This window comes from Musca autumnalis, unplaced genomic scaffold (assembly GCF_047663935.1).
Source record: "Musca autumnalis isolate F117 unplaced genomic scaffold, ASM4766393v1 scaffold_2, whole genome shotgun sequence".
Classification (NCBI taxonomy): domain Eukaryota; kingdom Metazoa; phylum Arthropoda; class Insecta; order Diptera; family Muscidae; genus Musca; species Musca autumnalis.
In genome coordinates, this window is record NW_027411755.1 from 216,958,870 (window position 1) to 216,964,869 (window position 6,000).

Here is a 6,000-nt window from a genome sequence, read left to right on the forward strand (position 1 = left end):
CCTCCCATGATACTAATTGTCTCTGTCATGACAGAGAAATTTTCAGTTCAATTGTCCAATTGGATTTTTTTATACAAATATTGCACTTAGTTTAAGTTCAAATATAAGCTTTACAGGTCCACATCTCCCCCACAAAAGTTCAAAATTTTTTTTCGAAAAATTGTGTAAACGAAACCTGGCGAAGTGAGCAATCGATCGATCGGGTAAGACTATATCGATCCACACCTTCGGGTACGTCCCGCACAAAATTCGGAAAAGTGAAATTTAAGAGTCCTCTTGAATCGTTTTGATTTTTTTTTTCAGCAAATTATCCTTGTGGTTCCCTTTACGATGGTACAATTGTAATAGCAAGTGCATACTTCCTGAGATTATGGCCCAAAAACCTCCATGAAACCTTGAAAAAACAAGTAAAAAAAAGTATCAGTCGGCTTGGCCGACAGAGATATACCCTCAGCCTGTGTATATTGAAACAATTTTGCCCATAAAACGTAGGTATTTAGAGGGTTTTAAAAATGTTGAACTCATGAACCGACAAATATGTTGATTAGATTAAAGAGCAGAAGTTTTGCGGGGGAATTACTTAAAAGAATGGATCGACATTGACCATTATGGAAGTCGATCTCCAGCCACTACGTACGTTGCCATAGAGGGGTTTTACTCCCTTTGGGCTGTCTGCTTAAGAAGTGTGGTTTTGCCCCTGAAAAAACTTTTACCATCATAATTGAGGCAGCGAATGCAAGTTGCTTCAACAAAAATAAAAGTGATTCGATAGCAGGTCTTAAAGTGAACTTATACGAAATTTTGTTTGGGAGGTATTGGATGAAGTGGACAAATATAGTCCATATTTGGACCTGATCTATATCTCGTATATATATATTAAGATGTGTTAAGTATGGACCATTTCGCCACTCCCTTCAAAAGTTACCGTACGAATAATTTTTCCGAACATTTTTGAAATTTTGTGGGGGTGGTACCTGAAGGAGTGGACCGATATGGCTTATCTTCGAACTTAAACTATGTTTGGACAAAATATTACTAAGGCCAAAATTTGGACCCAATCAGCAGATCCGTTGGAGAGTTATCTTGCGCTCCAACCACCCCCCACGGTGTCATAGGAGTTTTGTGAAACTTTCAAGCTATTTTCTCAGGAAGTTTGGACTTGCCCCTGCTGAAACTTGTACCGTCGTATGGGGGGCAGTGAATACAAGTTGCTAAAACAAAAACCAAAGCGATTCGAGAGCAGGTCCTAAACCGAACTTATCCGAAATTTTGTGTGGGAGGTACCCGAAGGAGTAGACCTATTGAGTCCATATTGGAACCTCGTCTATGTCTGGTACATATTTCACGATGAGCAAAGTATGAACCAAATCGGTTACCCCCTTAAAGAGTTATCGTGCGCACAAATTTTCCGAACTTTTTCGAACTTTTGTGGGGGAGGTACCGGAAGGAGTGGACCGATATAGCCCATCTTCGAACTTAAACTAAGTTTGGGCAAAATATTACGAAAGCCAAAATTTGAACCGAATCGGTTCATCGGTTCGAGAGTTATCGTGCGCTCCAGCCAGCAGGACAGACAGACAGACGGACGGACATGGCTAGATCGACTCCAAATTGTCTGAAACACATTTCGTCCAAACATACTTGGGTTCTAAAACCATTATTTCGATGAGGCACATTTTCATCGTATCAAAGTGTATATACCCTCCTTAGCCTAAAGGCTGAGGGTATAAAAACAAGAAACCCACATAAAATGGCAAATACGCAAGGTAACTCTCAATGGTATTTTCTGATTGGTCCAAACTTTGCACATCGTATTATTTCATCCAGTCATGTATCAGGTTGGAATATGAACTATATCGGTCCGTCCTTCGAGCACCTCCCACACAAAATTTGGGAAAAGTTCAGCTTGAGGACTCGTATCGGATCTATTTGAGTTTTTTGAAGGAGGTTCTTTTTCCGATCCCTATTGCAACGGTACAAATTTTCCGGTGTAAGTCCATACTTTCTGAAACAATGGGCCAAAAGAGGGACAAGGGAGGCTTCTCTTATACATATCAATGGATTCATATTAAGTTCTTGATAGTTTTTATCGCCGAGTCCGAACAGCGTGTCCTATGTTGCCACTTGTAGAGACGTTTTTCATGGCTGAAATTCTCAGGAAATATCGCCAACATAATGAGGGGAAATTTTGCCACGGATGAAAATTTGATGTGGCCAGGCCTGAGAATCGATCCCAGACATTCAGCGTCCCAGGCGGTTGAACATAGCTAATTCCTAGAGGTTGCAATGTAGGGTATCACATGGTCGGCCCGTCCGACTATAGCCTTTGCTTACTTGTTTTTTATTGGGATAACTGTTCGCCACAGGATCTCATCAGTTTCCTTGTTTCTTGTTTGTGGATATTCTCCACCGAAGTTATTTTTCAATAACTTCTTCAACAAAAAACTTTTTATACCCAAACATCAATCGTCAGCTCGAAGCACTGTGCGGCAGAAATAAATTTTTATCACTGAGTGATGGAAGTATTGACAACTTCTATGTTTGATGTTTTATTTTAACTTCCTCAATAATCCAGACTACTTGAAACCCATGCCTTAGGTTGTTCAACATAACTTTTGTGGAATCCAACAAATGTTTTTAATATAGTTTGAAGTAATAACTTTAGCCCATTCCTAAGAAAAATTTCGATTTTTGAAAAGCTTTTGTACTGAGGTTGAGGTGTAGGGTATCACATTGTCGAAGCGCTTACTTGTTTTTAATGCAAAGTTTTTTTTTGGGTCACCTGTACATAAGTATGATACAGAAGATTGTTTTGATTTATTTCGGTATTAAAAATTTTCTAGGTTATCACATGGCAAGATTAATAACCTTCCTGGCTTATAATTTTTATCATAGAAATTTGATGTCTGTTCTAAGATAACCTTATCATGATTTCTAAGAATGTTAATATTTTTTCTTTGGATTATCATTAATGTTCCTTTTTATTTATTTAATGTCAAAATAAATTAGACAACTAGCAAATATGCTGCTGTTCGCCGATCTGACAGATGTGCCAAATTGTCTTTCCATTTAGCACATCCCAAATGATGAAGAAAGGAAACGCTTTTTTTACTTCTACTCATCCTACATAAAGTGGCAAACACATACGAAAGTTGCTATTCTGTATTTAATGTCCAAATGTCAGTAGTATGTCCCAATTTACATTAGGCAAGTGTACTTGCGGCAATGAAAATGAAAAAAATTGCTCGTACCTGCAATTTTCAGGCAATTCCTTTTATATTTTTCGTATTTGGCATTGTTTTGAAAACAAAACTTGTCGGAACAAAAAAGAAAACTCGCCGCAAGTAAACTCGCCTAATGTAAATCGGGACTATGAAACCAACCTAAGCATTGTTTCAATATAAAGTCAAGAAATTTTGGGGAGCAACAGCTGATCATTAAAGTAAAAGGAAGATTTGTCCAGAGAAATGACAAAAAATATTACAATGCTGAATAAACAACAACATTTGGAGGATGACAATTATTGACAGATAATCAACGTTTGGTACGTCCTTACTCAATGCAGGGTCTTTGGTAAAGAGTTTTTATAACCTATCCTCGATAAAGAACTTTTAACTAACAAAAAAGTTAATCTAATGTTGCTCAGAATTTTGTGATTTAAATTTTACAGATTTTACAGATTGTAATAGCTGCAGCAGAATCCTTGTATTCCGGTCTGTTGAAGCTTAGCCAATGGATAAGTCATTTTGTGAATTAGATTTTCGATTGAAAAAGTTAAATTTTTTTCTTTCCAACTTATTTTCTTTCATAAAAACTCAATATCTTTTACATTTATTTATTTTTTATTCACCTTTATGAAAATATGGTTGATTTATTTTCTCTATCGGATTTTGATTCTCCGTTAATTCGGTTCAAGTTAAGTTTTTACATTTTTACACATTTATTTCTATGTAACTATTTTTTTTCTCAATTGATAGAATTAACTTTTTTCGTTTTAATTGATCTATTGTTTGTTTTTGTCCAAATCCAGACAAAAAGCCAAGAATGAGTTTTCTCTTTTATCCGTTTCTTTCGACAATCAAAACTTCAAATATGTGTGTGTGCGTATTTAGGTCCGTGTATATCGAGTGGTTTTCTTTTATTTCGTTTTAACGCCCGAAGTAATGCACGCTCCGTAGTCTGAACAAAGACTAAAATTATGTGATCATTTATCCTAAACTTTTTAATAGAATATCAAAAAAAAAAAAAAAAAATACAGCAAAAAGATTTCTTTCTTATTATCATTATTTTCTTCTTTTGCGGTACACAAACAAAAACTCTGTCACGGCGTTGATCTTAATCTGTGTATATCACTCATGCAATCACACAAATACAAATCATAAATTTGTATACACCCACACACACACATACAAAGACGAAAGTAGGGAATTGTTTATCATATTTAGTTAGTCGTTGTCGCCGTCCACCATCACCACCAATAACAACAACGACAACAGAAACTATGAACTACAATTGCACTTAGATACCGTTATTTGTATGTACATACATACGCACATTCACAATAGGTATACAAATGAAAGTTTTATCGGATTTTCTCAATTGGAATGATAGAATTTTATAATAATAACAAGTAACACGTAAAAAAATCGATCATATCAGTAGGTATCTGTCCACAATTTTAGGTGGAGAAGTTTTATTTGGCCATGGATACCCAAAATGTGTTCTGTCAGCCATTTTTGGCGGAGAAGTTTTGGGACCACTGCACTCTGGTCGAAACCACTGATCTAGCGGCGCGAAAGTAAAAAAATCGAACTATAAAATTACAAAATATTTTCCATGGTATCGATTACAGACATTGCGCAGACAAAGATTTTGTTTTTTTTTTTTAATTTTTGTTGTTGTAAATATTCACTCAGTTATTCACTATCAAATACAAGAGTTTTTGTTGCAACAGATTTTAAAAAATTGTAGCAAAAAAAATTAACTTCGAATTTGTTTAAATGTTAAATAAATTCGTAATGAAACTGGACAAGATTTATTTTTAATTAATAGCAGAGGGTGTGATTTAAATTATAAAAATTAGTTTGGGTTCTGGAGGTACTTAGTTATATAGCAATAAATATTCAAAAAATTCAATTTTTTAATGTTTTTATGGGTTGTACGCGCTTGTTCCATAGAATGCATCTTGTAAACTTGGCCAAACTTGGGTTCCCAGTGCACTGTGAGCGTAAAATGTCAAATTACAGCTAGTTCGTCGCTCAAAATACTGAAAATCGGGAGGCTATATCAAAACATGGCACGTAAAATTATATGCAGATCAATAATATTAAGGTTATGACTTTTTTACCTTTTTTCTCAAAAACGATTTCCTGCAGCAAGAATTAATAAACTTTTCCTATAAATTACTAAAATAACGTTTACTCTATTTAAATGTTAACAAGTAAAAAAGTCGTTAAGTTCGGCCGAATTTTTATACCCTCCACCATAAAATATTTTTAACTAAAATGGAATAATGAGTTTCTTCTCCTGTCCACAACTTTAGGTGCAACAATTTTTCGACCACGTATGTGCCAAATGCCTAAATTATCTTATCTAATTTAAAAAATGTATTCAATCAGGTGGTACCTTTCCTGTCCACTGAGAACCTCAAATGTCAAACTACAGCTAGATAGGTTAACTTTGTTAGCTAAAATCCTCAAAACACCAAAAATCGAGAGCTACCGTAATATGGAGACGATATCAATGTGTGGACTTATCTTGACAATTTTTGTTGGAAACGTTTTGTAACTGCAGGGAACCTCAAATGACAAGCTGAGGGTAGTTTCGTCAACAATGTAGCTAAGGCACTCAAAATACCGAAAATCGGGAAGTATAGGGCTATACCAAAACATGGACTTATGTTGAAGATTTTTGGTGAAGAATTTTCGTGCCCACTGAGAACCTCAAATGTCAAATTACAACTATTTCGGTTAAAACTCTCAAAATACCGGAAATCGGGAG

At 35.4% G+C, this 6,000-nt stretch overlaps 1 protein-coding gene across 2 annotated transcripts in view; it reads right to left on the minus strand.

Moving 5' to 3' along the window:
• LOC141395246 (uncharacterized) overlaps window positions 1-4,285 on the minus strand; it is a 365,020-nt gene extending 360,735 nt beyond the window's left edge. Inside the window, exon 1 of one of the 2 annotated variants that reach the window (XM_073970877.1) lies at window positions 3,851-4,285. The gene's annotated coding sequence lies outside the window, so the exon portion shown is untranslated. The remainder of the gene's footprint in view (window positions 1-3,850) is intronic. The other variant, XM_073970876.1, reaches the window with a different exon arrangement.
• Window positions 4,286-6,000: the final 1,715 nt, after the last annotated feature.